The sequence below is a fragment of the Pinus tabuliformis genome, chromosome 5_2 (genome assembly GCF_031772625.1).
Source record: "Pinus tabuliformis cultivar Carrire ecotype Pingquan chromosome 5_2, CPIR1, whole genome shotgun sequence".
NCBI lineage: Eukaryota > Viridiplantae > Streptophyta > Pinopsida > Pinales > Pinaceae > Pinus > Pinus tabuliformis.
The window spans coordinates 488,219,800-488,231,352 of NC_142306.1; the positions used below are offsets into that span (position 1 = coordinate 488,219,800).

The following is an 11,553-nucleotide window of genomic DNA, read 5'->3' on the forward strand; positions in this document are numbered from 1 at the left end:
TCATGTTGTTTTAAGCTCTTCTTGACTCTCCCCGAAGCATGATCACACATATGCATATGGGTTTGTGATAATACATCATGACAATAACCTTGCTTTGTCTTGGTCCTAGTCCCTTCGAGTGCATTAAGATTCCTCAAATTTCCATCTTACTCTGCGCCCTTGAATCTATAGTTGCACCATTTCTTTTTGCATCACATAAATTGCTTGAAATTCATAAGTCCGGTAAGGTGCCTAAATGTTGTGATGATTTTCGGTTTCGAGCACCTCTTGTTTTACTCGTATAATTTAGTTGCAATTTTTACTATCACCTCCAGATGAAATTATTTTCATGGTTTTAATTATTTATCCCTTTTTCTTTGCAGGGATTTAAATGGAGCATAAGGGGTATTATATGGGCACCACGGGTTCTAAACACTGATAGGGGTGTCCTTGTTGAGTTTTTGCACCATGGAATATGGAATCAAGGGATTTCCAACCATTAAGGTATTTACTCCTGGAAAGCCCCCATTAGACTATCAAGGAGCAAGGGATGCAAAACCAATAGCCGAATTTGCAATTCATCAGTTGAAAACTATTGTTAAAGACCAGCTAAATGGGAAGACTGGATCAAATAAGAAAAGTTCATCAATAGAGCTCACTTCAAGAAACTTTGATGACATTGTCCTCAAAAGTAAAGATCAATGGCTTGTTGAATGTTATGCTCCCTGGTGTGGACACTGCAAAAAACTTGCTCCAGAGTGGAAGAAAGCTGCAAATAGCTTGAAGGGCAAGGTGAATATGGGTCACTTCAATTGTGATGCGGAGAAGAGTTTGATGAGCAGGTTCAATGTGCAAAGCTTTCCTACAATCTTGGTCTTTGGTTCGGATAAGGAGAGTCCAATTCCTATGAAGGTGCAAGGACAACTTCTGTGATTGAATCCTTTGCCCTTGAGCAGCTTGAGACGAATGTTTCTCCTCCAGAAGCAGTGAAGCTTACAGGCCAAGATGTATTGGGAACCACATGTGCTGCTTCAACAATCTGTTTTGTTAGTTTCCTGCCCGACATTTTAGACACAAAAGTAGAAGGAAGGGATCATTACCTACAACAACTCATGTCTGCGGCAGAAAAATTCAAAAGAAGTTCATACAGCTACGCGTGGGTAGCAACAAGAAAGCATCCTGCTCTTAGCAGTCGATGTTGGTGGCTATGAGTATCCAGCCTTCATAGCTCTGAACCATAAAAGGAGTGTCTATGCTCCACTTCGCAGTGCATTTGAACTTGAACATCTTGTGATTTTGTGAAGGATGCAGGGCGGGGAGGTAAAGGTAATTTTCCCCTAGAATTTGTTCCTGTTATTGAGGAAACTGAACCGTGGGATGGGAAAGACAGAGAGATGAATAGAGGCATTGGAAAGTATGGCCCAAAGGCAAGATAACATAGTAAAGAATATTGGTAATAAAACTAGTTGGCTTCATGTCATTATTCCCAAAGCACGGTATCATTTTATGACTATGAAAGCAAGCTAAAAGCCTGAAGGCCTTTCGACAGTCAATATCAACCTTGGATCATTGTAAAATGAGTTGGAAATCACAAATCAACGTTATATTAAAGCAAAGGTTTTGATATATATGTGTATCCAACAAGATGTCAAAGCAGAACACATTAGCGTTGCGTTAGAGTGGCACTTTTCAAAGAACATAAATATTATGTGTATACATGAATTGGTAGCCTCAAAGCCACCCACGACAATCCTGAATAAAGTGATTTTGGATCATTGAATGCACACCTAGCGATACCACGTGGAGAAGATGATACGTCAGTACATTATTGGGGTCATGTTACAAGGAGACTTTTCGCCGAGTGTGTTGCCCATATTATGTCAAGGTGTCTATACTAAAAAGTGCCAGTGGTTATACTATGCAGTGAGAAAACCATATAAAGAAGGCATGTGCTAGAATCATGCCCACGTTCATCCATAAGGAACAAAGAAACATGGACACATAAACATTGGCAAGGCATTTAGAAATCGAGGACAAGCAAGTGTGATGCATTTGATAAGGGGAAAGGATGCTAGTAGTTTAATGTCAAACACCGAGAGCGTAATGAGTCCAAATGCCAAAATGAATGTAACAGCTTGCATGGAGCTGCAAAGAGAGTTATGGTGCCTGCACAATATATCCAATGCATCAATGAAGGCTTAGAAACTTTTGATCTAGCTTTATGGGATGTGATAAGGGATAAATCTTTTAAATACACATAACAACATACATACACAACACAAAAGTGATGCCACAATCAGTGCATGAAGAACACGAGCTGCAAAGCATCGCCGCCAAGGAAATAGAGATACCACCCATAGTTTTGGCCCCAAGGAGCTGTTGTAGAAGTTGAATGCTGACTTGGTCCAATTTTGCAAGTCGCAGTTCCCTTTATCAAGCTTGAGAGTCACAATATCACAATCCATGGGCAGCCAAAGGGTGTGATTGCATTACAGTGCGACCATGCGACCTCTAGCAAGTCGCACTCCCACCCAGTCACATTATCGCAGGGATCTACTTGCTTCATAAAGACCACTGACTTTCTTTTATATTTACGAAAAGGGTCGCAGTAAAGACAGTTGAGTTTGTGATTATTATTATGTGAAGTCTTTTTATACTCTCATTGATAGCCCAACTAAGGCACAACCTTCTCATCCATTTCATGTGTCGATTCAAGCAGCCCCGAGTGAACTAAAGAGGAACGAATTAGCGAGATCGACCCCGGTACCTCATGAAACGCTATTGTGGCTTATGATATGTTCACATTTCATAGCGAGACTATCTACCTGTCGTACCTGTTGGGATTAATATTTTACTGACAACGAGTCATGGTGGTTCACAACAGCAAGATTTGACGTGTTATGGATGTCCATCTGGGCCTGTTCCAGTCCTCCCGGACCTACACAGCTCCGTAACATCCCATGATCTCTCTGAAAGGGAATGAAGGTAGAGTCATCATGGTGTTGCGCTAAGAGGGATAAATCAACGCACCAAGGCACTTGTTAAATCACAGTACCCCCTCGAATGCGACTTTGCGACCTCTCCCAAGTCGCCAGGTCGCAAAATCACCCCCAAAATAGGCAAAGATTGGTGCGACCTCTCCTGTCATGCGAATGTTGTGACTATGCGACCAATTTTCAAGAATCTCCTCCAACAAGTCGCGAGGTCACAAGCATGACCAACCATCGAAGTGCGACTTCCAACAAGATGCGATTATGCGATTTCTTGATCGCGATTCTATCCACCTTGTTTAAGTCATACTTCTAAAATGAGATCACTTTGAATACTCTATTCCAATTTGAATTTGCCTTCTTCGCTCATGGGAAATATCGAATGGGCATTTAAAAAATTCTAACAGGTGTGGGATGAATTAAAATAGGGAAATTTAGTGAGGCAGTAAGAGAATGCGTCTAATTTCGAAGAGAATTCAAACAAATATGAAGAGATATCATATTGGATTGAAGAGTTTCTGAGGAAACTTCGGGGGATGCTACATTGTTTTGAGCAGGAAACAGGGGTTTATTAGTTCCAACCAAGATTTTGGGCTCTGATCCTGATAGATACCTCCTGCTACTAGAAGAGGCAGCATTTTGGCCTCACCATTGCTAGTTTTTTCTACTGCATTTTGTTGTTGCCGCGACAATTCTAAGACCAATATCCTATCCCAAAGATGAGGGAGCTATATGCCCTATCCTAGGCAAAAGGAAGCTATGCGATGAAGAATGACCCATCACCAACACTTGCAAAAATGGTCTCTTTCTTTCCCCTCAAATTGTTCATTCATTAATTTATCTCATTTATTTTCTTTGACTGCCATATGTTTATCACGTGTTTTGATTGATGATTATGTCCATGTAGGATTATAATTGGAGAATGATTCAAAGCTTATGAGGATTATGGAGCATTTTTCCATCCCAAAGGGTTGCGACCATAACACATCCAGACAAAGCCACACATTCATCGGTTGCTCAAAGTTGCCTCAACCACAAAAGTTAGAAGGAAGAAAGCAAGATGTTGGTCCATGCAGAAAGATTACAGTTTATCATGAAGCTTCCCTGGCTAAGGTTCTCCTCCAGCAAGCTGGATGGTCCCTTGCGAGCTTCAAGAACCCCTCAATAACCCCAAGGCACATCACCAGAAGATTGATGTATGTGAGCAAAGCATAATGGCAAGAGAACTAGCCAGTTCAAGAACCAAGCATCTGCATCATTGCGGCATATGGGAAACAAGCATTCTAGGGTTCCAATGACCCTCTACATCCCTCCCCTCTCTCTTTCATCATAATTTCAATTTCACCCACCATCATACCAGCCACTATGTTGGGACTAATGTGGGCATGTAAAATCATTTTGGCCCCGAGAAAGAAGTGGACAAACCCAAGAGTCATGGGGGTAGCCAAAGGGACTCGAGGGAAGGCCAAGCGTCGCGTTACGTGAACAATCACCTCATCTCTATAAATGTTTCCTGAAGCCTCATTTACAAGGGACTTTTAGCACTCAAGTTGAGGCCAATATAGATAGTTGATTGATGCTTGAGAGCTAGGGCCACTCAGCTCTTGGTAGCTAGGAGAGTGGGTTTGCAGTAGGGTTAGGGTTTTGACACCGGGCAACGGTATGAAGAGTCCATGTTCCACTACTAGGTATTAACCAACTGCATGATATGTATTTGAAGTTGCAGCAATATTAATAAGATGTTTTCTTTTTCCTTTTGCACTGATTCCAATGCTTACTCATGGTGGTTTTATTAGTTGTCTGGTACCTCACCATATTTGTATGTGTGCTTTCATATACGTGAGATGTTATGTACTGATACATAGTGGTTGCATGTATGTTTCGCTTTAGAATTTGTGTTTACTTGTTCCTTGCCATGTTGGTGACCTATTGTGAACTACTTTGCAATTGACCTCCGACATGTTCCTGTTTATTATGTTCGATGGGGTTTTAGCTCACTAATCGCCCTCATCGTTTATCTCTTCTTATCGTTGTTGTGACTTGTTTAAACCTCTTTCTGCAATTTGTCAATCTTGGTCTGATTTTGTTTCGCTGCCCGAGCACTTCATTCTCACCCCACTCTAGCACCTTCTCATTTGATAACCAAGAGCATAAAACAATCATGGTGGTAGCCGGGCCCACATACCGGATGGGGCTCCTATTCCAAACAGTGTGAAGTCTAATTGGGACTTTACACCAGGGAGACCCCTTAGACGTTGGCGGTACATTTTGGCCCATCAACAAATTGGCGCTAGAAGGAGGGCTAGATGACAAGTTGAGCCCTTGGAGCCTGCAGTTTAGTCTCATATCTGTTAATGGCTCCGACCATAATCTTGCTCCCAGGGTGTTTGTCTCGTTTGTCTATTTTTTTATTTTCAATCCCCCCAATAGCAACTCCATCACTTGTCTCAATTAAAGTTTTATGGTGAGGACGGAACACCTTTAATCGAGCACATTTCTGATTTCCTCAAGTTTTGTGAATCTTTTGATATCAACGATGAAGAGTTCGCTTGTGTGTTTTTTTCCCTCACCCTCGAAGGTCACACCAAGTAATGGTGCCACATGTTTCTGACTGCGTCCATTCATTTGTTCCAGCAACTTGTCGGTAAGCTCCAATAAGCATTTAACAAGTATGATTTTCAAGATGTGTTAAAGAAGATAAATGAGCTTAGGATGAAACCTGAGGAATCTTTAGAGGATTTTTCTTCCATATATGTGCATCTTTGTTTTGAATTTCGTGAAAGTGATGTCAACTAGGTGTATTTGAATATAAATTTTCAATGATTCGTTCTCGTTTCTTTACAACATTTTCAATTAGAAACAAGTCCTATTTCGCATGAGTATCATCATAATTTGCAAATTACAAAGTGTCCAGATTCTACCCGTAATTTTGTTTTGCCTATCTCTTCAAATCTGGAACAACCTCAACCCCCCAAGGAAGAGATTACCGTTTATGGGATTTCTCGTCCTCCTCTTGACTTGTCACATAATAAGATTGTCACTGTAAATGGTTCAAATGACAAATAATGATTTCTGGGAAACGGATCTGATGGTCTCGCCTCTAAATTCCTCGTTAACTCTTTTGGTCTTGAATCTGAAAATTACGTAACATCTCTTCTTGCTGATGGAACCCCAATCGAGTCCACTGAACATACGTATCACTATATTCCGGGATCTCATTCACCTGTGCATGATGGATTTGGTCTTGTCTCAAGTAACGTTGACTGTCTTATCAAATCCACAGAACACATCAGACCTGCAAATCCGTCTTTCTCTTTAGCGAACATAAATGGGCCAGATGTGGGTCTGGGTCTGATTGGTGCCCCTTCATCTGACCCTGCGCATCCATTCTACCCTGATTTAGTCCATGGGTCTTTTGCACCGGCGGTTCCTTCCGATCATTCACACCTTTATCTTGCTCACATTGATTACAATCATGTGCATGGGGGTGAGGTTTCACAATCAAGGGATGTAGAGTCTGAATCCCTTATGCCTGATCTTTGCCACTCGCAGTCTTTAATAGGTGAAGAAGAGGGCCCTGCATCTCGTCTAGCTCAAGTTGGTTCCCTCATTAATCCCTCTTCACCCCCAAGCCAAGAGGAGCCTTATGTGTCAGATACCCAACTTGATCAAACTGGTGGTTTCAGCGATTCTCATTTTACTATAAATATATTCACTCATGCCTTTGGTGATTATCCTACGTATCTGTCTATTGATCCTATGAAGCCACCAAAATTTGTTGACCCACCTTTCGAATGTTTAGGGACTCATCAGGAAGTTGAGGCACTTCAGCTTCCGCTGATGGTTATGTCAGGTTCTCACGTTCCTGATGAGACCCCTGAACCAAGTCAAATTAGGGTTTCTGCACATCACGCTCCTCTCAACATCATCTCGCCGAATGCAAGCTCATCTTGGAAACCCTCTTATTCGAGCAATGTCTCTCTGAGAAAATCTTTCCATCACCTTTCAATTGATGCACATCAACCTCTATACCCTAATTTGTTTGTTGAAGGGAGTGCTCTGGCCATTGTCTCGAATCTTTTTTATTATCTCCCAACCAATACAGTCTGTCAACATACACAATCAAATGATGTCTTACAAACTCCTATAGGGGAAGGGGCAAATATCCTGACCTCCCCTCTTCCTTAGACTCTTTCGTTGATTCAGTTCATTTTTGAGAATCCAAAGAATCTGATCTGTCAAGCTGTTGATCTATCAATATTCAGACGATGAATCCAATCCACAATATTTTCACTAATAGTTGTCCGGTCACAACCAACAATAATTGTATACAACCATCTACAAATCTTGCGAGGCTACCAATATTGTATGGCATGTCGTTTGAAGGTTCAGAGGTTGGCCAGGACGATGAGGCACTTCAACTTCCGTTGATGGTTATGTCAGGTCCTCACGTCCTTGACGAAGTCCATGAACAATTTCAAACTAGGGTTTCTGTGTTTGAATCCTCAGGGATCTCAGTTACACCCGACAGAGGCCCCTCTTTTCAGGGTTATCAAGTTGATCATCCTCTACATCATGATAGGGTTTCTGATCGGATTAATCTGGCAGATTCCTTTACTAGCCAGCAACATCTTGCCTTACTTGCATTGGATTTAGGGTTAAGCATAAACGGATGTATGTTATGGCTGGATGACTATAAATTTCATGCTTGTGGTTCGGTTTACTAGGATTGGGTTGCAGTTTGCCTTGAAAGGTCTTCTCTGACACATTTCCCTATAAGTGGACGAGATGTTCTTTCTGTTGTGCATGCTTTACAGGTAAGCATGCTATTTTTTGCACAACTCTTTCCACAAATTCTAATTGTTGTCATCTTTGTTTTTGTAGGTTCGGAACTCCTGCGGTGGCTACATTGGAAGTTTTATTTCACATAACCCGACCTATGCTTTGGTTAATTTAGGATTTAGGGTTTAGACTAGTTAGGTTTTAGCTTTTCTTATCAGTTGGCTGATTAGAATTTGCTTATGATTTAAATTTTCCATGTTTCATTTTCTTTACTGTAGGTAGTTAGTTCCCTGCTTGTTTCTTCTGCACTCATGTCCTTGCATTTGTTTGTTGTTGAATGGCATTCATGAAATCTCTGCATATGCATTGCATTGGTCCTTTAATTGCAATTAGTTGATCTCTTCTACACATAGCATTACATTGCGTCATTAACCGTGTCTGTTGCATTGCATCATACACTTGCCTTCTCGCTTGGCACACACTCACCTTTGACCTAGCCTGGAAATTTCACCTATGTTGCATGTCGCTGCATGAGCCTTCATGAACCTAAATATTTCAAACCTGTGGTGCCGTGAATAGCTTTCTCACACCTTTTGCTCTTACTCCAAGTGCATTTCTTCGACCTCTTCACACCGATTTGTAAACCCTAGGAGAGTTTCCTGGTCACCTAGCCCTGTGATTGTGTGAAGTTGTGATGGTTATGCCAATGGGTAGCCTCTCTTAGAGCCAGTCATCAAATTTTCATCTTGAATATCTCTCCTACGAGTCTAATTTATTAACAGGGAAAATAAGAACAAATTGCTCATGGGGAACCCTAATATGTTTGAATGACCTATACCCATAACCTGAACCTAGTGCCCAGCGTGGTCTTGATTGTTTCAATGACTTGTGTTCTTTTTCACTTGTTGACTGGAAATGAGATGTGGAAGCTTGGCATGAGGGAAAACCTAAATCAGGATATCTCTTAGTTTCTGTCAAACAAGAAACAACCTCTCTTGCTCGTAAAATAAGTCGGGATCCCTCATCTGCCCTGACGCAATGAACGCCTAGAAATAAGTGCAAATGCACACGTAAAAGAAAATGAAACCAAATAAAGGGTAAAGGATCGAGAAAGGCTTCCTGCATAGAGAGGTAATGCAACGACTCTGTCGGGGTATTGACTAGGCTTGCTGGCAATGGAGCAATGTTTGTGATTTCTTGAAGTGACTCCACCGGGGTACTGTCCAGGCCCGCTGGCAGTGGAGCAACACCAGAAACTTACTTTTAAAATTATGAATACAATAAGCCCTCTACCTCGTTCTTTGCATCATCATCAACTACCGACATGTGTGAACTGTCAATGGGGTGTTTATTGACTGGCAAGACCTAGCTGAGGCACAAGGGAAGGCATATCTGCAAAGGTCGTGGCAATGTAAGAGGTTCCCATAGCGTCTGTTCAATATTCCCTTGCATCATTATTCACACTCGGACTACTACAGGGGTGTTGACAGAGATATTGGATTCTACTAGTGGTTCGCCAATTGTTGTAGCCGCTACAACACCACCCAAATTTTTGGGCATATTCAAAATTTTGGGTACCCCACCACTCACCCCGAGCTTCTAGGGTTTTTTATAGGACCCCAACTGGTTGCTCTCCCAATGACCTTGCCTATCCAACCCCTTTGGTGCGCCCACTCGCATTTCATGCATTACATTCACGAATCATGTTTTATCTCATATATAGGCATCAGATCGCATTAGGGTTTTGAAGGTTAATGGCTTCATTGATGCGTTAAGAGTCTCTTATGATTTTAAAACTCATCTTTGCATGATACGCATCGCGATCAGTGGATGTCCTATATTTGAACAAGCATGTGTTCAAGGTGGCTTCCCATAAGAGTGACAATATTAGGGTTTATGAGAAACCCTAGATTGTCAGAAGAGTGATCCCCTCCCTGTTGTCACCATATCTGCATGCCTCTAGGGGTGCGCTCCCATCGGCATCACATGGCATCATTTTGGGAGTCATAGCAGCACTTTTTCCTCAGGTCCTTGGCCAATACTTCACCTCAACATGAGCATTAGGGCTTGCAAAGATTATATACTACCCTTGCATCCTTGTAGCTCTAAACATATGTGATCGAAGTACTCATGTCGTTTTAAGCTCTTCTTGACTCACCCCGAAGCATGATCACACATATGCATAAGGGTTTGTGATAATACATCATGACAATAACCCTGCTTTATCTTGGACCTCATCCCCCTCGAGTGCATTAAGATTCCTCAAATTTCCATCTTACTCTGCGCCCTTAAATCTATAGCTACACCATTGCTTTTTGCATCACATAAATTGCTTGCAATTCATAAGTCCGGTAAGGTGCCTAAATGTTGTGTTGATTTTCGATTTCGAGCACCACTTGTTTTACTCATATAATTTAGTTGCAATTTTACTATCACCTCCAGATGAAATTATTTCCATGGTTTTAATTATTTGTCCCTTTTTCTTTGTAGGGATTTAAATGGAGCATAAGAGGTATTATATGGGCACCACAGGTTCTAAACTCTTACATGGGTGTTCTTGTTGAGTTTTTGTACCATGGAATATGGGATTAAGGGATTTCCAACCATTAAGGTATTTACTCCTAGAAAGCCCCCATTAGACTATCAAGGAGCAAGGGATGCAAAACCAATAGCCGAATTTGCAATTCAGTAGTTGAAAACTGTTGTTAAAGATCGACTAAATGGGAAGATTGGATCAAATAAGAAAAATTCATCAAGTTCATCAGTAGAGCTCACTTCAAGCAACTTTGATGACATTGTCCTCAAAAGTAAAGATCAATGGCTTGTCAAATGTTATGCTCCCTCGTGTGGACACTGTGAAAAACTTGCTCCAGAGTGGAAGAAAGCTGCAAATAGCTTGAAGGGCAAGGTGAAAATGGGTCACTTCAATTGTGATGCGAAGAAGAGTTTGATGAGCATTTTCAACGTGCAAAGCTTTCCTACAATCTCGGTCTTTGGTTCAGATAAGGAGAGTCTAGTTCCTATGAAGGTGCAAGGATAGCTTCTGCGATTGAATCCTTTACCCTTGAGCAGCTTGAGACGAATGTTTCTCCTCCGGAAGCAATGAAGCTTACAGGACAAGATGTATTGGGAACCAGATGTGCTGCTTCAACAATCTATTTTGCTAGTTTCATGCCTGACATTTTAAACACAAAAGTAGAAGGAAGGGATCATTACCTACAACAACTCATGTCTGCGGCAAAAAAATTCAAAAGAAGTTCATACAGCTGCGCGTGGGCAGCAACAGGAAAGCATCCTTCTCTTAGCAATCGGTGTTGGTGGCTATGAGTATCCAACCTTCATAGCTCTGAACCGCAAAAGGAGTGTCTATGCTCCACTTCGCAGTGAATTTGAGCTTGAACATCTTGTGATTTTGTGAAGGATGCAAGGCAGGGAGGTAAAGGTAATTATCCCCTAGAATTTGTTTCTGTTACTGAGGAAACTGAACTGTGGGATGGGAAAGATGGAGAGATGAATAGAGGCATTGGAAAGTATGGCCCAAAGGCAAGATAAGGCAGTAAAGAATACTGGTAACAAAACTAGTTGAGCTTCATGTCATTATTCCCAAAGCACAGTATCATTTTATGACTATGAAGGCAAGCTAAAATCCTAAAGGCCTTTCGACAATCAATATCAACCTTGGATCATTGTAAAATGAGTTGGAAATCACAAATCAACGTTATATTAAAGTAGAGGTTTATATGTGTGTGTGTGTGTGTGTATCCAACGAGATGTCAAAGCAGAACACGTTAGCGTTGCGTTA

The 11,553-nt window shown here is 41.5% G+C and overlaps 1 pseudogene; it reads left to right on the top strand.

Annotated features, from left to right (window-relative positions):
• The first annotated feature begins 447 nt into the window (after positions 1–447).
• Positions 448–11,303, top strand: LOC149159828 (protein disulfide-isomerase-like; annotated as a pseudogene).
• The last annotated feature ends 250 nt before the right edge of the window (positions 11,304–11,553 follow it).